Genomic DNA, 21,047 nt, shown 5'->3' with positions numbered 1-21,047 from the left:
ACATTTTCATTTAGAGGACGGAATAAATACTATGAATAAAGCTGCATCTAGCCTCTTGAATGTTATTAAAATATGGAGTTGCAATAAATTAGTTTTCATCCATAAAGCAGAAGCATTGACAGCACTTAATCTACTGGTTAAACTTTCCAAATCCTCAGAGGAAGAGTCCTGATAAAGGTTCTCGACAGTCTTTACGGTCAGCAGTACATGTGTGGCTCAAGAACTGTACCGCCAGCAAATGCAAAGGAGAGGCTTGTTGTAATTCTGTTTACCCCCAGTTCTTTTTGAAAGTCATCATACACCTCAAAGTGAAGGACTTTAGACTCAGTACTTCTTTTTGCTGGACACGACGTTTATGTTACACTTTTCTACCCTAATATGAAATGAAAGCTAATTCAAGTGGTGCAGTTTTATTTCAAAGCATTTCTGACTTCACTCTGATCCTAAAAGGATTATTTAAAAAAAACAAAAACATGAGATCTGTAATATGCATATATCAATATAGAGAAAGACATAAAATTGCCTAAATCTAACACAGAATACTGGAACACATCGAAAAAAAAGCATGCGGGCGAATAATGGATGTATATTCATCCCTTTCACTCAGATCAAAGAGAGAGAGCTCTCAATGACTCATACATACCGGACAGAGTTTAATGTTATAAAGAAACATGCCATAGATGCGACAGCGATGGCAAAGGAAATAGATCTTTCCGAAGCAGAAAGACTTAAGAGGAAAGGAGATCGTGCCATATCACAAACTCTGATAGTACAGTTTCAACCCTCCCACGTTGCTCTCTCCTCATCTCTTTTTGCTTCTTGCATTTCCCTTCGCCGCCAGTGTTAAGTGTGTACCTCCCCGCACAACTTACCTTGAAACAGGACTCCATTGAGCTCTCGAGAGTGACACAAGCTTCTCGCCAATGGTACCACGAGGCTTCGCCTGGGCGGCCTTAACGGAAGCAACTGGACCAATCAGAATCCTGGGGAGATCAGCAAGTTGCGTTGTGACACGGTCGGCGTATACTTCCGCGCGTGCTGCCCGGGATAGGAGCCTGGCAGAGCAGCTGCACACACGGCAGTGCGGAGGCAGAGAAGGGGTTGGTGATACGGTGCTATAAATCTGTGGTCCAGTCCACCTCCCTTTTAAGACGTCCTCCCCCCTTATTTCTGTTCTCACATAGAGATGCAGCAGCTTACTCCTGTAGCGACCTACTAAAAAGCAACAAGGAGAAAGACATCGTCCTTTTGAAAAAACGTTCTTTCGTCTCTTTTCTTTGTTCCTTCGTTTGTTTTTCTTGCCCCTTTTTGTTTAGTTGAACAGCAATAGGAGGGTAGTCTCTCCGTCTTTTTAAACTCTCTTTTTTAAGTTTCCCCTCCCCTTTCATATATATATTTTTTTCCGCCCTTTCTTTTAGTGTTGGACTTTGGGGTCGAGAGCATTTCTTTTTATTTGCTTCTTTTAAGCCGAGCACAGTTTAGGTTTCGTGCTGTCTTAAGAGAACTATCCAGCAGCTTCTTGCTCATCCTTATTGGGAGAACTGCACCGTTACTTTAAAAACACACATACACAAAAACCTTAAGGGAGAAAGGTAAGTTTCGGTTTGGTTTCTTTAATCATTAGTTGCAGCGATGCGCTGGCAAACCCAGAAAACCTGTAAGTGAGCGGAATACAGAATATGAAGTTAACTGCACATGTTTGTCTCATTTCAAAGCTACTGCTCTGGCTTTTAATTCTAGAGAGGTAGACGCATGCTTAACGTTCTGAATATTCTCAAATGTCAGTGGCAGAAACTCAAGTGGTAAATGTGGCAAGGCTACAATGGGAGGCTAGATGTTGAGCGAGCCTCCGGATTGAGGTTGGAAGTTCATTTCGTGGGAACAGAGGGATAACTTGGGTTTTGGGGGATGCATGCCTCTACTTTTGCAAAGCTGTCGAAGGACAGGGAATCTTTAGCAGCATGAAAAGGAGTCAGGAGCATGGACTTGCAGATTAGACCAGCTAAAACCCTAGGCTTAATTGCATTAACCAGATCGCATGTGCTGGGAGATGGGATTGCCAGACGGAATTTAGATGTTGCACCAGGCAGCGAGTTGTAGTTGACTGAGAAAAGTACATGCGGCTTGAGGGCTGGGGCTGGGCTGGGGTGGTTAGAAGCTGTCAAAACTCATCATGGCTAGGTATGCGGGTTCTAATTCACCGATGCTAATGACCGTAATTCTGTTAAAAAAAAAAAAAAAAAGCCAACTTGGGGCCGAATTCTTAAGCTTGTACCGGATATGAGATTCCCTTTGTTCAGAAAAGCGTAAATAAGATCCGCAGAGCTGTGTCTGTGAAGTGGCGGCTGCCTGGAAAGCCTCGCTGTGCTGGGCGCTGAGAAGTGGCTTCCAAGCCCTGTCCTTGGTCCTACGCGACTGACTTCGCCTTCGGGGCTAGGGGAACCCCATCGCGGCGGCCAGGCTTTGCAGCCACCCCACGAGCTGGCTCCGCTACGAAGCTTTACCCCCCGCCCCTCAGCTTCCTTACCACCCCCCTTCCTCGAAAAGCTATTGTTAAACTGACGCCTGGAGTAAGATGGTTGGGGATGAGACGCTGGGCAGAAATGTTTCATTTTAACTTTTGTGATTTCTCAGGGATAGGAGAAACCAGCCTGCTTCCTGCTGCGAAAAAGAGAAGCCAGGGTGGATGCGGGGAAGGGGGCGGATGTGCGCGGGGCGGGGAGGGCGGACCGGTTGCTGGTGGTGGTAATGGAACGAGGTGATGCTGGCTATGCCTAAGAGAAGTTTAAATTATTGGCAGGAGGGGGTGTAGGTGAGTGTGTGCATGAGAGAGCCCGTGTGGTGTAGGAGAGGCAGAGGACCAGAAAAGGTACAAAGCCGGTTGGGGTGGTTTATATCTTGCTGCTCTCCACCCCACCCACTCAACGGGTTCGAAAAGCCAGCGCGCCCTCAGCCTCCCCCGGACTCGCTGTGGCCATATCGGGGCGGTAGGGGCTGGAGGTGACAAGGTGGCTGTGCCCACCACGGGAGTTCTGGAGCAAACAGGACCTCGCGTGGCCATTGTTGCTTAATTTATGCCCAGCACGTTGCTGCGTACCCACCTATTTCACGTCTGTAAAGAATTAATACGAGAGCTATACAACTGTGGCAAATTGGAGGTTGGAGACGTCCCCTGTTTTCTCCATTTTCAAGTACCGGTTAGCGAAACTGATGTCGAGACTGGGTGTTTTCTCGTGTAATTACCAGCTGCAGATCTGGCTATATTGTGGATAGGGTGGGCAAAATAGTCAAACGTTAGTATTTACTCTTAACACTGCTGGGCGGGGATGGTTGTCTTTACTTACTCCCCGACATGCACGGATTCTCTCCCCTCCCCCACAAATGTACAAACGTTCTCCTTGGCTAAATTATTAAACCTTTAGCCCTTCACCACACTCCTACTTCTTATACCTATCTTCTGTTTTGGAAGGTGGGGGTCGGAGAGATTCCCCCACCCCCACCAAGGCCTAAACTATCAACTGCAATCTATAAAACGCTGGCTAAATATGAAAAAAAAAATTGTGTACAGCAGACAATATTAACGGAAGTAATTATTTTTCTAACTGAAAATCAGTTCCTGAAGTTCCCGTAAAAGGTGTGTGTAATCTGGGGGTACGGAAGGGTGGGAAATCTGGTTGGGCCCTTAAGCCTTCCCGTTAAAATGGCTTCTTAAATGGGGCATCCGAGAGATTTGTCGGAATCTCAGCAAGTTTGTCTGCAAAACAAAATGTTGAGGGGTTCAAAGTCGCCTTTTATGAGATTAAACAGTTTTTAGCTATCTCTTAGATAGTTGTTGTCGTTCCTCAAGTCTGTTTTACACCAGGCACTCCTGGGTTCGCCTTCCGTTTTTTAACCAGGTACTTGTGCGCCTCTCACTATAAAGCTTGGAGTTCTCCAGGAAAAAGCAACATTTGTTGGCAGAAGTGGTTTGGAAGAGTTGGGGAATTGTGTTGAGACAGAGGTCTCCCATAACTTCAAAGAAGTCAGTTTCAGGAGGTAGGGCATTCTAAGAGTTTCAGGCATGGGTTGGCAAACTTAGTAGGCCCATCTTCCCCTAACCTTGGGAGACAAGCATTCTTAGCAATCCGCTTGCCTGGGATGCGAATATTACAATTAACTGTTTAGAGGGAGGTCAAAAAGGCGCAGGCGCAGGCGCTTCCAGCGGTTTCCCAGTAACCCCTTACAAAGTCAGTTAAGGTCATTTAATTGCAAATCGGATTTGGGGAGACAACAGAAATGCTGATATAGAATTAATTAGCTCTTTCCAGTGTCCCCAATCTGGGTCCCCCAAACTGAGGGATGGCCTGTCTCCATTTCAAACGTGGCTGAGGCCCCTACTTTACTATGCATGATTTGACTTCTCTTTTTTAAGAGGGCAAATTTGGCTCTCTCACCCCCGCCCTCGATTAGAAGAGTCCTTCCCCTCCTCCCTACCACCCCTCGCCCCGCCCGTCGCATGGGGGCGGGGAGCTTTGGGCGCCCTTAGCGGACCTTGCTGCATCAAACCCGCATCATGCCCTTGAAGCTGTAACCTCGGTCACATTCGTGCGGCGACTCAGTCGCCCACTGCTCAGTTCCTTTCTCTTACCTGCTGTGATTTCAGGTAAGTATGACAGGTGATTTTTTTTAGTGTAGTTTTTTTAGGGGGGAGGGTTAAAACGGAAGTTTTTGCAATGACAAAACCCCCAACACGACAGGTGCTCTCGTAATTAATCGGCTGAGAGGGAGTAAAAACGTGCTTCCGCCGCGTGGCTTGGGGCCGGGGGTCGGCTTTGACTCCCAGTGGTGATGCTAGGTCTGAGTATAGGCACAGGTTTTTCTGGGGAAAAGCGATTGAGCCAAGCGAGGGGGCGGGCCGTAGCAAAGCAGCGTTGGGACGCCCCCTCGGTGAAGAGTTGGCCATTTCGGGGTTTTAGTGAGGGGCGTCAGGAGGATGTGGCGAGTGGCCGGCGCTTGCATAGTCGAGTGCAGGATTTCTTACTTTGCGTTTGAAGCAGAGTATAGCACCCCGCACAGGTACTCCGGGCTTATACGAGAGTGTTAAATTTCATTCTGGAGAGGCAGGCAGGAGCAGCGGGTGCGAAGCCTTTAGTTTTCCCCTAGGGACAGGACCCTGGGGTTGTAAAAAAAAAAAAAAAAAGCAGAGTTAAAAAGAGCCTTTTCACTCTGCTTGTAAAATATATATGTACATAAATGTTTGTGTATATTTGATACACATGGCTCTCCGTTAGCGCCCGGAGCCTCGGGGTTTGCAAGCTTGCACCTGCAACTGGCTGCCTCTCGGCGCGCGCAGCCCGGGGTAGCCTGGTTGGAATCGGAAGCCCCGAGGGACGAAGCTGAGCGGCCGCTGCCTGGCGTCTCCCCGCAGGCACCGACTCGCCGGGCGGCAGAGCAGGGCACGCGCCCGCGGCGGCCGTGGGAGCTGCCGCGGCGCCGCAAACTCGCTGCCGGCCCCGCCTCCTGGCGCCCTTCCATGGAAGCCCCTCCTCCCCGCCCTGCTACAAACGGCGGGACCGCCGCGCCCGGGCGTCACTGAGGCAGCGGCCGGACGGGTGAGGAGGGCGGTCACCCGCGCGGCGTGGGTGGGGCGGGGGTTCCGCCTGGTTCCAGCCCAACTTAGCGCCACCGCCAGGACTGGGGACGCCGCCGCCTCTCCGCGGAGCCCGCCCGGAGCGACTCCGCCGCGGCTGTGCTGACAGCGGGCGGCGTGAATCGTACTAGCTGCGCCTCCGACTCGGAGCAGGCAAGTGCGGGGGGCGTGGGTGGGGGCGGGGAGGACGGCGGCGCCGCACGCCCGACCCTCCTGGACGCCGAAGCTCAGGTCTGTGTCCGTCGCCGCGGCGCCGTGCGGAGTCCGGCCTCGGCTCGGCGGGAGTCTGGTCCCGGCTCAGGGCGGGAACGCTGGTGGGGGCGGTAGAGGTTGTGCACGCGAAGTTCCTAGAGCTCGGCCTCTTGCGGCGGGAGCGGAGGGAATTGGGCTCCTCGGGAGGTGGCACCGCCCCTCCTGTGGGCACAAGCTGGTTGCGGGCGGCGGGAGCCGAGTCCGGCCAGTGGCGCCAGGCAGCGTGCACGGGCGTGGACGGGCCCGGGCACTGCGCGTGTAGCGCGAGGAGGGAACTGCGCCGAAACGCAGGTGAGTGTATTGGAGAGGAAGTGGGGGAGGGGGTTTTTCTAGAAAAATGGCCAGATTCTCGTGGATGTGTGGGATGTATGTACCGTGCTCTCCAGCCGAACACACCCGAGTGGGTGGTGGTTGGTGTGTGCTCACTTGGAACGCCGACTCCTCGTGCGCGGTCCTCGGAGCGCCGTCCTCGGAGCGCCCGGGGCGTCTTGTGACTTGCAGCGGCCACGCCGTATGCGGAGGTGCTGTGGAGCTTTGGGCGCCAGAGGCAGGAGCCGGGGTGGTCCCCAGGTTGCTCTTCTTTCGTGGTGCTAGGTGGGGCCGGGCGCAGCCGCGTGAGGTCGCAGCTCGGGTATCATCCAGGGTTTGCTAGCATCCAGGGTTTGCGCGCGAGCGGTGCGCTGCGCGGGAAGCGCGGGCCACGGGACGAGGCTGGCTCCGGCTTTGGCTGCTCGCTGTGGTTGCAGCAGCTGCGCCTCCAGCCCGGCGGGAAGGGCCGGTCAGCTGCGGCCTCCGTGCACAGACGTGTGTGCGTGCACTGGTGAGATTGGTGGAGTCGCGCAGACCGGCATCGGTTCACCGGCAGGTACCCCTCCAGTGGCGGTGACAGTGATCAGCAGTCTTTCCACGGCGTTTCCTTAAAAAAGCGTGCCTGTTATACATCAGGGCTGGAGCCCAAACCATGCCTTAGGTGTGAGCACGGAGTTGTAACTGTCCAGATGGTCACTTAAAATTGTTTGCTTTTTAAAAGTCCGTCTCTAAGATAAAATTTTCATCTTCCACCTTCTTTCGACATTTTCTGAAAATGTGGATTTAATATCAGTTACCTACTCTTTATTCCTTCTTTAAAGAACAATGCTTAAACAATGCCAAAGTGTAGTATCTCTGGCAAGGACAAAGAGCTTTCTAAAACTTCATTTTTTGGTTGCCCTATTCTTAATAGTTTTGTCTTCACAAAAATGTAACTCAGCTTCAAAACTTGTGGCAAATGTCTATTTAAAACCACTCCAGTCAGTACCTGTTAGGGTGTAATTTTCCCGTGCTCTTAAGTAACATCTGTTTGAAATACTGGTCAGTAGCCCTTGAAGACAATTTTCTCAGGAATTGTTTTCCCAGAGTCATTTGAATTTCCTATTTGTGCTAAGGTGGCGCTTTCTTTTGGAAGCTGACCTGGAGTCTCCATTTTGGTGAGCTACTTCCTGCAACTGCTTTCGCATCTGGACCTTTGGGTATCGAAATAATGACTGTTTTGCTAGATGGACACGGGCATGCTACTACATCTGTTTTGTAGGAGGTTATAGAAATGTTGATTTAACATGCAGTTCAGGCTGAGGGGCACATTTAGGGGAAGTTCCTTTGGAGGAGGTGGCGGAAAGAAGAAAACATCCTTTTCTGAAAGATAATAATAGCTAGTGTAAAGTGAGAAAAATTAGGTTACTTAAGAAACACATTACACCTAAATTTCTTTTTTTTTTTTTCTCCTTGTGAGAATATTTGTGTGTGTGTGTGTGGTTAAAAATGGGCCCTTATTGCATATTTGGGTAACTTTGTGCTGCCACCTTTCGGGGAATGAGGTTTTTTGCTTCAAATCAGAGCCTTAGGGATTTAAGCACCCCACCTCCCATCCCACCCCTTGTTGTCAGGTGTTTGCTTCACTGTGCCCTATATGCTGCTAGGAATCACATCAGATCAGTCATCTGCTTTAAGCTGCATATTCTCTTTCCCCGTTGTTCAAGAGAATTTTAGTTTTAGGGTATGCTCCTGATGTAGAACAGGTACCTCTTGTCTGCCAGGCTGGCCTGTTACTTCCTATGGGGCCTTATTTTCTTTTTCTAGGCCCAGGATGGGAAAGTTATTAAGTGTTCCGTTTTGGTTTTTGGATTGATTGATTCTGATTAACGCTTCTTGTCCTAATTTCTTAGGTTTAGTTAAGACTCAGCTCCTAGTGGGTTCCAGAAGAACAATGCTGTGTATGGCATTTTTACTACCCAATTCATTGCACCAGCCTTTTGGCTCTTCGTATACAGACAGGCATTCTTGGCTGAATCCTTGTAACCACCATCAGCCATTCCAGCTCTCAGTGCTTTTCTTATTAACATGATTATGATTTTTAAAAAAAATACTGTCCCCCCCCCCCGCCACCTTTCTTCTTCTAGAAGCAAGTCCCAAGTTTTTCTTTAAGGACACAGCAAAGCCACCCCAGAATACCCCAACTTCTAAGCTGGGATCAACCTTTTCTCCTTTCTTTGCTGAAAAAACGCCTTTCAGGTGTTCACATGGCACAAGAGCACCACAGTGGCAAATTACCCTTCATGTTCTTTTTTCCTCAAAGGACTGGTTACTCCAAAATAGCTTCTTATCAAGACTGACTTTACCGTTCGCCTTCTTGACCATTTGTCTGCATGCTAGGGTTGGTTCTTACATTCTTATTTGAAGTCTTATTAAATCTACTGTATCATCACATTCTTTTTCCCACCTTTGTTATCCATAGTGGTTTGTTTGGAAGTGAGAGAGGCTAGAGATCCATGGCACTTAGCCTGGCCAGGCTATTCTTTGTGTGGCATTGTGGGGGCTGTGTCAGTGGGTGGGGCCGGAATGGTGTTTACCCTGTGGAACATCTGGCCATGGCGGTTCACTCCCACTCTTTTTGTTTCCTTCTTTACTCACCTGAACAGGCCAATAGTTATAGTAAGTTACCACGTTTGAGTGTTTTTTTTTTTTTTTTTTTTTTTTAGCAGAGGTACTTGGTTAGAGGCAGGGACAGCTTTATGGATATTCAACCTGTGCTGTTGTTGAGACTCCCCCCTTCCATCCCTGTTGTCTCCATCTTGAAATTCTTGAAAATGTTTGAACAAGGGGCCCTACATTTTCATTTTGCACTGGGACCCACGGAATGTGTAGCTAATCTTGGTTCGAGGCTTTCTCGCTTGTAAACATTTAGCTGCCAATATTGTGGCTTTATGCTGATATACTGTAGGACTGTTTGAAATCGAAAGCTTTATCCATACCCTACTCTTGAATTAACTATGGAGGACGTAAAATGCGTAGAATATTTACTTGCTTAGGCCGGTTTCATTTTGCAAATGGCAAAGCTTTCACTGGTTCTGATTACTCACAGAATCCGCATATTGTAGTTTAGCGCCAACCCACCGTTTTATGTTTCTGATTCGAAAAGAATATTTATCGTTGGTTCAAAGTACTAGTTAAAGCACTAGCTGATTTTTCTCTGTGGGTGCAAAGTAATATAAATCTGCTAGGCAGAGACAGAAGGAGCTTAAGCTTGAAAGTCAATATTTTGAGGCTTTTATGTGTTTTAAAAGATACATGTTTTCTTATGGTTTAAATGGGATTGGTAACTTTTGGAATCTGAATTCAAAATATGAAGCAGTATGGTAAAATCTCAGATTTTATGGAGTATTTAGAAAATTTTTTACAAACAGGAAATTAACAGATTCGACTTTTAGCGTGTATGTGATGTGTAAACATAACTTTCATTTTAGCATGGTCACTAGGAAAAAAAAATTTAGGGGAAGACTTCCTGTATCTCTAGCCTCAGATTCCAGTGTATAAAAAACAAAAACAAAACTGGACGGTTGTGCGAGCAGTACTGCTAGATTCATTGTCGTAAGCACCCTTCCCTTTAATACCAGTGCGAAGTTTCTGGAGATTGGTCCATATAAAAATTTCTATTTTTGGTAAGGGTATTATTTTCTCAGAGCTGTGGGCTAGGTTTTGAATTCATTAATCTCATGGGAACTCTCAGCTGCATGTTTTCCTTTAGAATGTCCCTGAATAGTTTTGTGTGATGACAGTTGAGGGTTTTTCTGATAGGAAATCTACATGCAGGGAGGGATGTGTGGCTTTGGGAGTGTACAGTAAGCTACCCAGGAAGGCCATAGGAGTACATAGCATGGGGTTAAAACCAAATCAGTTTTTTTGGAGGTGGTTTTATTAGCAGCAAGTAACTGCATTTTTTTTTTTTAACTTATAGTTTTGTGGTACACATGTATATTACTGATTTCCATTACTGTGAAAATAACAGCAATAAGGTTTGACAGACAAAAGCCCTTTTTTCCACTTCTTGGCAATTTTTTTACCAGACTTTTCATTTGTGGTGAAACAGTTAATAGTAAAATGGCGTATACATATTTTTTCAAACATGTTGAAGGCTTTTGCTTTGCATCAGGTAACTTTTGAACTCCTAGGCTGACGTACCTGTATCTTTTTCTTTTGACTAGTTGTGATAGATTTGTACCAGGTATTTCTCACTGAAGTAAAAATGGAATCTGTCTCATAAAAAGGAAATGCATGTTCTACATATTTTTTTTCCTGTGAATTGCTCATTACTGGAGATTATTTCAGCAGCATTGAAGACTGTATTAATGGCATATCACAGAGCTAATCTAATTGTGATAGATTAGCACTAGGTATTTTTCACTGATGCGAAAATAGTCTTATAAAAAGGAAATACATATTTTACATGACTAGGTTTTTTTGTTGTTGCTGTGAATTGCTCATTACTGGAGATTATTTCAGCGCTTTAAAGACTGTATTAATGGAATATCACAAAATTGCATTTAATATTTTATAAACGTCAATACTGTGAACTGTTCTTTCAGAATGGGTTTTTATTTTATTTTTCGATAGTAGTGATCAAATGCATTGTAAAAATAAAGTTTCAGTAGCCAGCATCTTGACTATTTTTATTTCCTTATGAAAATAAGGAGTGATTAGATCTGGAATTTGTAGCTTTCCTGTACTCCTTCTTGGGGAACCAGTTGCTGTTGACTCCATGTCTGTCAGAGTAGAACTTTATTAGGTAGGGCTTTTCATGGCTGTTTTTTCCAGAAGCAGATCTTCTGGCCGTTCTTCCAGAGGCATTTCTGGGTGGGCTTGAACCTCCAGTGTTTCTGTTGGCGGCCCAGCATGTTAACTGTTTGCACGACCTAGGACTCTGTCTTCTAACTCTGTTGAGAGCTGGGCACTACCATTCAGATTAATTCTTGTTCGCTGTTGAGTAACTGACGGGGCCTTTAGCCTTCATTGAAGGCAGACTCTAAGCTTGCCATGTCATCTCAGAGTTTTTTTTAAAATCCTTTCTGTTTTTGTAAACAGATATTACACGTGTAGGGTCTTCCTGTGAGCACAGTGCTGCCAGCTTTGCTGCTGAGTTGCCTTGCCTCAGTAGGTTTTGTCACGTAGGTTGAAATTCTTAATTTAGCAGACTCAGGTGGAAAATATAGGCTGGAAGTCTGAAGTTTCAGGCAGCTGGTTTTGGCTCTGTTGCCTGTGTCCTTGGTTTTTTCACCTTTCTTTGCGAATAAAACCTCACCTTCCTGTCTGAAGGTCTGGGTAAAAATGAGCATATTTAAGTGTGAGACTTTTGGCAGTGTTATGACAATGTCTGCTGAATTGGAAAAGCCCTTATGGATTAGTTTTTATATATTCAGCCTCAATGTGCTATTATGAACTGTTGTTTTTGATGATTCTTTTTAACATACAATCATATAATGTATGTCCTGCTGTGGAGGAAAAGAAAGTGCCCAACTGCCGGGAGGTGTGAGGAGAATTGTGGCTCTGAACATTTCCAAAAGGAAGTAAATAACGTTTATGTATCTATGATGATGGAATTTGAGCAGGAAAGTTTAAAAAGCATTTTTCCTTGACCATGTACATGATTCTGAAATGTTACATATGAAAGTAGAAGAATTCAACCAGGTTAATATCCCAGGAGTATACATTTCTTAATTTTTTACTTTTTTAAAATGAGCCATCATAAATTTTTAACTTAAACAATTTACCTTGAATGATTAGGCCACATCTTCCCTGATTTGAATTTTTAAAAATGTCTTATGTAGGATCTATTCCTATACATCACAATGTAAAGTTTACACAGAAATACATTATTTTTCCTGTTTGTGTCAGTACCCTTTCACCACTCCATGCAAAAAGTCATTGATGGATGCCCTGTCAAGTAAGATATTGGAAATTGCTTACTTGTTGAGTTTTTAAAAAATGTTTAACATTTTTTTATTCTTTAGGCATCATCTGTGTGTTTCAGAAGTACAAGAGGTATTTTTCAAAGCAAATAAATCACAGCGTATTTGAAAATAAATTGAAAGAATTGAGTAGGGTGGGGAAGATATTCCTGGAACTGATTACACTTGATCTCGGGTTTTCTCTGAGCTGCTTTTCAAAGTAAGCTTATTCTATTTCAGGGATGCTGCTTCTCTATTGGCAGTGCCTCTGGTGACCTGTGAGGGTCACCCACCTTTATTGCAAAGCTATCCAGAACGTTTTCGATATACAAAGTTTATTACAGAGTGAGCAAGTTTTTATAGCCTATTCCCAGGAAAAGGCCTATTTCTGTAAGAGTTTTCTCAGCACCACTTTCTCTCCCCCAGGTGCTGCTTAGGAGTTGCTGGCTTATTTTGTTTAAACCCTTGGGGGGTCCTTTGTGGCCTCTGACTGTGAATGACTCACAGACTCTTCCCAAGTACCAGGTCACCAGTGCTTTGGACTTTTATCCCTCCCCTGTCATTGTCTTTGGGAGGAACTTGAACTACCTCAGCCTTCCTCCCCTCTCTGTGATGTGTCTGTATTAGCCCTCTGCCTTAGTCACCTGTCTTGTGCTTGTGCTCCCTCTGCTTATCCTATTCTAACCTGGAAATTCTGGGTCAGATGCAACCCACTCACTTGTCCCTTTACTTTCATGTCCAGTTCGCACTTTTGCATTGGCTCTTGTGCATCTTGTTAGCATTTTACTCACTGAAGAGTATCTCCTGTGACCAAGTGAATTGTTATTAGAAGAAAAAAGGGAGAAATGGGATCAACGGACAAATAGCTTCTGCTATGGGCCCCAAATGGTGGCCTTTGGGCTGTATACGGCCTGTAGCTGTTTTAATTGACCTGAACGGTATTTTAAAAAATTGCGAATTGTTGTTTTAAGAGTTGGAAAATGTCAGATAAAGATCTAGGTTCACTTTTCTTGCCTGGAAAAATTGGGAGAATCAAGCAACCATGAGCCCACATTCGTCAATGGGCTCAGCACAACAGTGCAGTGTAAACTGCGCCCTATGGTGGGCCATGGTTTACGTCACTCTGAAACAGAGTTAAGTTACTGCCAGGTCTTTGTGGGCATTTCAGTTGTGACTCTTAATGCTACATTCCCCAAAGCCACAGAGATTAAAACATTAAAATACACGAAAACCTGCAAAACTTGGAACCTGTGTAAGGCGGAAGAGAAGAAAAACTCCTATTTTCCACTGATAGAGAGCAATAGAAAAGTGGTAAGACTACATCCTGTCAAAGGTGGAAAATTTGGGAGACCTGGAAAAACAAGGCAGTCCTGAAGAGTTCTGGCTCTCACAGGTTTCACTGTGTAAAGACAAAGGCAGAAGTTTTAAAAAACTTAAGTATTATTTTGATTTTCTTTGTGTTTGCAAATAATGTTTGAATTATGCTAGATTGCTCCTGGCAAATTTCGATCTAGTCTCTTCAAAGAGATGGATTTCCACAGTGGCTGCAACGATGGGTTCAAGCATAGCAATGATGGTGAGAATGTCACAGGACCGGGCAGTGTTTGTACTGTTGTACAACGGGTTGTACGAACAAGTCTGTTGTACGAAGGGTTGCTGTGAGTTGGAACTGACTTGATGGCACCTGACAACAGCAGTCTCTCTTCTACTTCAGCTAGAGAGGTCTTGTCTCAGGCCTGTCCTTCCTGTACAAGGTGTGTTTCCAGGAGCTTATTTTACCCTGCCCCCCAGGATTTTAAACCTGCCCTCGTTGGGAGTCCAGATTTCTCCCTGCCAGTTGCCTGCTTCAGATGCTTTGGGGTCAGCAGAAGTTGCTTGGCACTGCGAAAATTTAATAGGATGTTATGAGCTGTTTAAAAGATGCCTGTGGCCCACCTGCTAACCTCATTGCTGATGGTGTCAGCTTAGAAAAAGACATTCTCCTCTCATATTGCTGTAAAAAAGAGCTGATAGGCGAGGCCACCAGGTGTGAGGCTTTTATGTGTGGTGTTTCTCAAACCCCTCCCCTCCTAGTTTTTTCAGTCTTCAGCTTTTTCTCCCTCTCCCTGGACAGTACAGGGCAGCTGTAGTGAAGCTTTCTCCCACATGTGCAGTAGAGCAAGCTGATCTGCCAGCAGAAGTGGACAGAGGCTTCACATGTCGTGTTTGGACCAATGCTGTAATTTTATTTTACAGTAAGGAAGGTGGATATTATTAATCTGCTCTTGAGCATAATAGTACAATCTGAATAGCAGAGAGCAACTTTGGTGTGTGTTAATGTCTAGTGAGATGAACGCACATGAATGCGGAGTAGGTAGAAAGTGTCACTGTAGAGCCTTCTTTTTGGTGACTTTAAGCACTTACATTTCTAGTTGACATTTTGTTCAGCCTGGCAAACAGATAGAAAGATCTGTTTTACCATCCCAGCATTAATGTAGCTTCTGAGGAAGGAACAATGCCCATAAAGCCTCACTCTTCCTGGCAGCCACTTGAGCTAGGCCAGTCGTAAAGGTGAATCAGAACATATTCCTGTATTGATGAACATCTTAGCAAAGCTCTTCAGAATAATAGGAGCTTAATGCTGGCAGTTCTTAAATTGGCACAAATCTCCAAGGCAGCCAAAACTGTTAGATATTTGAAGTATGAGTAAAAGCATATGCTTATTTTGAAAAATTAACATTGAATTAACTGCAGTTTTGTTTTTTTAAAATTACTGTAGATTGATTCTGAACTTGTTTTTAAGAGGCACTTAGAAAGAACTTTTGGTGCCAAGTATCTTCCACGATTTCGTGATTCTTTTAGGTGAATACGTTGCGTGTCTTTAATGCATATTTTATCTCCTTAAAGGTTGGGAATAATCATTGTGGAGCTTCTACTGTGTGAAAGAATAGCTTTGCTCTTTGTGGGCTAGTGGTGAACTTGGGGTCTAGATCTTTTCCAGATTTCATCTAAAGGTTTTTTTTTTTTAAAGGATTAAAAAAAAAAAAAAAGTCTCCAGGTTTTTATATTGGGACTCTGCTCAGAAGCCAGGAAGGTTTTGTATTTATTGTTTCATAATTTACACATTATTATTAAATGCTAGGTACTGAAAGAGCTTCGGGATAGATTAGGAAAGCGTCTTTGTCCTCGTATTCTTTAGTCTGTCTGCTTAAGGAGATGAGGCAGAAAACAACAATTAAAAGATGTCACAAGCCTCCCTTCCTCCTAGAGTTTACTAATACAAACGAGTGCTTGAGGAATTGAGAGAAGGGACAGACCTCTGTGATCTGGGCTTCAGGGGTCAGCCTAGGTCACTGCATATTGCTTTGGGGAGAGGAGAGTGGCTTTTCTTGGTCAGTTTTGTCATGTTACCTTTGTTTCTTTTTCTGCCTCTCCTCTACCACCACCCCCCACCACCGTCTTAGTCATCTAGTGCTGCTATAACAGAAATAACCACAAGTGCTTGGCTTTAACAAAGAGAAATTCACAGTAAAGTAGGCTAAAAGTCCCCATTCAGACTGTCAGCTCCAGGGCAAGGTTTTCTCTCTCTGTCGACCTTCTCATCCATCTTCCCCTAAACTAGGAGCTTCTCCACACAGGGACCTCGGGTCCAAAGGATGCGTTCTGCTCCTGGCAGTGCTTTCTTGGTGATATGAGGTCCCCCTGTCTCTCTGCTTGTTTCTCTGTTTTGTATCTCAAGAGATTGCCTCAAGACACAATCCAATCTTTAGATTGAGTCCTGCCTCACTAACTGTCACCCATTCTCCCTCATTTACATCATAGAGGCAGGATTTATGACATAGGGAAATCATACAATACCAGGAATCATGGCACAGCCAAATTAATACACACATTTTTTGGGGGACATAATTTAATCCATGACACCCCCCATGTCATTTTTGTTCCTTTTGGTTCTCTCTTTTATGGTGTGAGTAACTATCTTGGTTTGCCAGGAGCTCAGTTTCGGGTGAAGAATATTCATGCAGTGCAGAACCTGTCAAAATTTAAGTTGTGGCTGGAGAGAGATGCCACCAGGGTTGTCTTAATTTGGCTATTGTCCCTGGAAGAATGTATCCAAGGCAAGTGTGTGGGACTAGGTGAAACCCCTTCCTTCCCCTAAAGTTTTATTCTCTTCAAAGCACTGTGTGCCAGCAACCTCCCCTGAGTATAACAGTTTTCAAAACACTTAAGAAACAGTCATAACTCTTACAACGTTTCTTTGGCCCCTTCACTTTTAGGAGCAGTGTAGTTCCAGGAGTAGGAAGCAAAAAACAGATCAGAAGCTGGGATGCTTCTAAGAACACTGATCTCTTTGAGACTTCCTCTGCCTAAGACAGATCACCTCCAGGAGCCTGGGGCTCTCAAGGCTGCTGGCTGTAGCTTTCTCTTGCCAGCTCCTGGTGTTCTCAGGTCAGCCTTCTACTTTTTTGTGTTAATGGCATTTAATTTTTTTTTTTTTTTTAACTTCGGAAAGGTGATTGAAGGACAGCCTACATGTGCTGCTTCATCTCCTTGTTTTGCTGGAAAGGCTCATTCCCTTAGTTGGAACTAGCTGTTTGGAAATATGTGTTCGTTCTTCTTTGATTTTTTTTTTTAAGAGTTTGGCTGATCTATAGGCATTGTTTTGTGGACAGTAGGCAGAAAAGTTTGATTTCCTAGTGAATTGCATGTTCAGTGACCTAGGGAGCAAGAACAAGGAGAGATGTTTTATTTTTCTTTTCGTATAATTTCTAATGTAACTTTTCTAAACGACTGCTTCTTAATACGCCTAGAGGAAGAATTTTGTATTTGAAGATCAAATTGGCAGTGTACTGGGGGTGGCACCCGGGGGCTGCCTGTTTTTAGTTGCTGATGTACCTGGCTATTCCCCCACCACTACCAATTGCTGTTGAGTTGATTTTGACTCATGATGACACCATGCATGTCAGAATTGTGCTCCAAAGGGTTTTCACTGGCTGTGGTCATTTGAAAGTAGATGGCCAGGCCCTTCTTCCGAGGTGCCCTGCGTGGACTCCAACTTCCCAACTTTTTGGTTAGCGCCAAGCATATTAACTCTTCGCACCACCCACGGACAAGACAGAAGAACACATGGAGTCAGTAATTGAAGGTGATGAGCCACCCAGAACGATGGAACCAGGAGATGGAGGAATTTAGTCTAGGAACAGTGATGACACCCAATGTTTCTGTTCTTGAAACATCTCCTAGGAATAATCATTTTATAAATGAGGAAAATGAGGCTCACAGGTCCAGGTATTTGCCCAAGGATATAGCCTACTCAGTGGGGAAGTAGGACCCTGGTCTCCGGCTCCTAGCTCAGTACCTTTTTCCATGGATTCCAGAGTGATGTTCTCTCTACCTCTGGTAGTTGAAGATGGCTGACTACAGAGAGAGAGCAAGAGGGAAAGTCCAAGAGGCAGCTCTGCTTTAATGCTTGAAGAATGTCTTGCTTCTTCTGTGTGGGTGAGTGCTTTGTAATAAAATGGTGTGACCCCAGTAACAACTGTATTTTGTTGCCATGGCTAATGGTTTGGCTCGTCAGTGGTGGGGCTGCTATAACAGATAAATTTTTATTTTTTAAAGCCTCAGTCTGGTCCCTGAACTTCGTATGGGAAGGAGAGAGGGCAGGAAGAGAGAGAGCACTCCCAGCAGAATGCCCACAACTTGCTCCCTGGGGCCAGGATTCTGGCTTTGCGTTATTCCAGCTCTGTGACTAGGTGACTCCTGGAAGTGATGCCATCACACACTGGTGTCTTCCCGATGCCAGCTGGCAGTCTTGACTTGCAGGATTACTTTTTGGAACCATATGAAATATGGATTGGTTATTTTGTATAAGCGAGAGAGTGAAGACACACTGTCTTTGGACTTATTTTAGGATGCTGTTAAAATCAAGAAAAAAGATAGAAATAGTGTATGTTCTATTCTCGGTGAAAGTGACATTCAGATAACCCTGCTCGTTGTAGTAGAGACTCTGTAAGGGCTGTTCTTTAAACTTGTTAAATTTGATACCAACCTATTCTAAATCTGGCGGGCTTTAGAAATACCGCTCCTTTTGTTCTGAGAAAAAATCCTAGGTCAAGTGTTCAGTAGGCTTTGTGAAGTCCAAACTTGAATCAACAGAATATCCACTGAGTAAAGATTGTTCTTGATTCACTTTGTTTCTCCAACTTATCTGTCAGAAAAATTGTTTGGGAGTGGATGGGGAAGAATATCAATTCAAGATAATCTTTCTCTTCTTTCCAGAAAGGGGACATCTGTCTTGTTCATGACTTTATTTTTTGCACCTGGTCTACTACCTTGTTCTTAGTAGAAATTCAAGAAATATTTGTTAGAATTCTCTTGGAGTCAAAGCTTAGAATAGAGGTAATATAGAGGCAAGGGGGGGAAATTCAGTTCTTAAAAATTGCAATCAGATGGCAAGTCCCCTTTAGTTTGATTTGCATTTGTAGGTAAATCATGAATGATAAGTGCTCTTCTTAGAATTTTAATTAGTACAAGGAAATTTTAGCAAAAAATATTGCTCTAACCAATGCCATGTTTCTTCCAGTCTTCGATGGGCAGTTTTTTTCAGTATTTTTAATTTTGTAAATATGTCCACTTAGTGTAGTGGTTTGATTTCTGTCTTTCAATCCGTGATGCCTTTGAATTGAGAAGCTGAAGTAGCTGCATGCTAATGTGTTCTTTGATTTCTTATCTCCAGGTGTATTTTATTTCTTTTAGATTATAAATATGATATATAAATGTATAAATACATATCGTATACAAATATGTAAACATATATGTATTTATAATATATGATATAAACATAGGTATAGTGTTAAAAAAATAAAATCACCAAACTCTGCATATCTCACTCAGGTGCCTCTGGTGTACAACTTGCCTGACACGAGCTATGCTCAGAACAGGGTGTAGGCCACAGCAGACGGGTGGGCCCCTGTCGAGGATGCTCAGTACTGTTTTGCAATATTTCAGGACATCACCAAGATGCAGCAGGAGTTTAGTTGCTGAGAATTTAAAGCTAAGTAGGGTTGTATGTCATTCCATCTCATAGGATACTGTAATCTTAAAGTTTGACCTTAGTAAATAAGCACCAATTCTCTTTAATTTCTCTAAATGCCTTTTTTTTTTAATTGATAGAAACTGCCAAAGATTTTAACTGAGTAAAATGTCCCTATAGTTCTCCAGTTTTCTAAAGAATTCAGAAACAGGAAGAGATCCAGACACTTACACAAAAGCAGATGATTTAGTTTTTAATTTTATAGACATTAACATATTAGAGTAGAAAGGTCTTATAATAACTCCATTTTTCCAGATAGATCCCTGGTGAACTTTGAACCCTGGAGCTGATCCCTATTTTATTTCAGAGTCCCCTCAGGAGTTTTACAGATTTCCTCTATCTAGAGAAAGTTTTCGTTATGGCCAGCGTTTCTTTTCTCCATTCCCCCTGATTACTTCCTGCTTGTTATTGTCGCAAAGAAGGCAGGCAGACTTAGTGACAGTTTATTAAATAACCCACGAATATTTGAAATAGATGGCTTACTATGCCTTTTTGCCAAAGTCTAAAGTTGTTAGTAGTAGCTTCTTAAAACTTTAAACTTTTTTTGGTCTCTACCTTTACCTTTGTAGCATTTAAAATTTTATGATTTGTATTCTGCTTTATCTCTTGCCTTTAAGGAAATTTTGCTGTTTTTTGATTGCTCATCCATTCACTTTTTTGATTGTTAATCCAACTTTTTCTATCCTGCAGTAGTTTAAAAATAATTATTTTGTCAACTTGTATGTGACAATCTCGTGGTTTCCAGTGCAAATGTTTATTTATTGTTAGGTGCTGTTGAGTCAGTTTCGATTCATTGTGACCATTTGTACAACAGAACGAAACACTGCCTGGTCCTGCATCATCCTCCCAGTCATTGCTATGTTTGAGCCCATTGTTGTAGCCACTGTGTCAGTCTATCTTGTTGAGGGTCTTCCTCTCTTTCACTGGCCCTCTACTTCACCAAGCATCATGTCCTTTTCCAGGGACTGGTCCCTCCTGATAAAATATCCAAAGTATGTGAGATGAACTCTCACCATCCTTGTTTCTAAGGAGCATTCTGGCTGGACTTCGAAGACGGATTTGTTCACTCTACTGGCAGTCCATGGTATATTCAGTATTCTTCAACAGCATAATTCAGAGGCATCAGTTCTTTGTGTTTCCTTATTCATTACCTAGCTTTCACATGTTTGTTTATGTAGTAAATATTATATGCCACTCATTATCTGAGGTATTAAGGATGTAGCAGTGAACAAGATATAGTTCCTGCTGTCATGAAACTTGTTTATTGGAGATGACACAAATTATTATCTGTAATTGTGATTTGTGCTGGAAGGAAAAGAGTCTTTGAGGCCCATTACCTTTCCTCTTTGCCTTACACTAAAGCATATGACTTAGTTTTTTAATTTTATAGACATTAACATATTAGAGTAGAAAGGTCTTATAACAACTCCATTTTTGCCAGATAGATCATGGTGAACTTTGAATCCTGGAGCTGATCCCTGCCACCTAGCTTGCATCCACCATAAATCTGGCTTTTTTTTTTTTTTTTGTCGTTTAACAGCTGAGAAACAAACTTTAATGTTCTTTTAAGGACAACATAATTAGGCAGCTTTTATGCCCAAAACCATACAGTGAATGCCAAATTCAGCAGTGAGATCTGCATTACCACCATTCTTTCTTCTCGTTACCTATGGCTTTGAAAATGTGCTGTCTGCATCTGATTCTGATGTATTATTTATCAATATTTTTTGATAATGCTGTTCTAGTATATTGATTGAGGTGGTACAAACTTAAGAGGAATGCATATTAGGCCTTCTGCCTGGCTTAAAGGATTTAACCTGTTCATCCAAAGTTGTAT

The 21,047-nt window shown here is 43.8% G+C and overlaps 1 protein-coding gene across 1 annotated transcript in view; it reads left to right on the top strand.

The window, feature by feature from the left end:
• The first annotated feature begins 5,588 nt into the window (after positions 1–5,588).
• ELAVL2 (ELAV like RNA binding protein 2) overlaps positions 5,589–21,047 on the top strand; it is a 177,775-nt gene continuing 162,316 nt past the window's right edge. The window contains exon 1 of the mRNA XM_049896545.1: positions 5,589–5,782. The gene's annotated coding sequence lies outside the window, so the exon portion shown is untranslated. The remainder of the gene's footprint in view (positions 5,783–21,047) is intronic.

This window comes from Elephas maximus, chromosome 9 (genome assembly GCF_024166365.1).
Source record: "Elephas maximus indicus isolate mEleMax1 chromosome 9, mEleMax1 primary haplotype, whole genome shotgun sequence".
In the NCBI taxonomy this organism is placed as follows: Eukaryota; Metazoa; Chordata; class Mammalia; order Proboscidea; family Elephantidae; genus Elephas; species Elephas maximus.
This window is presented reverse-complemented; position numbering and strand designations above follow the sequence as displayed.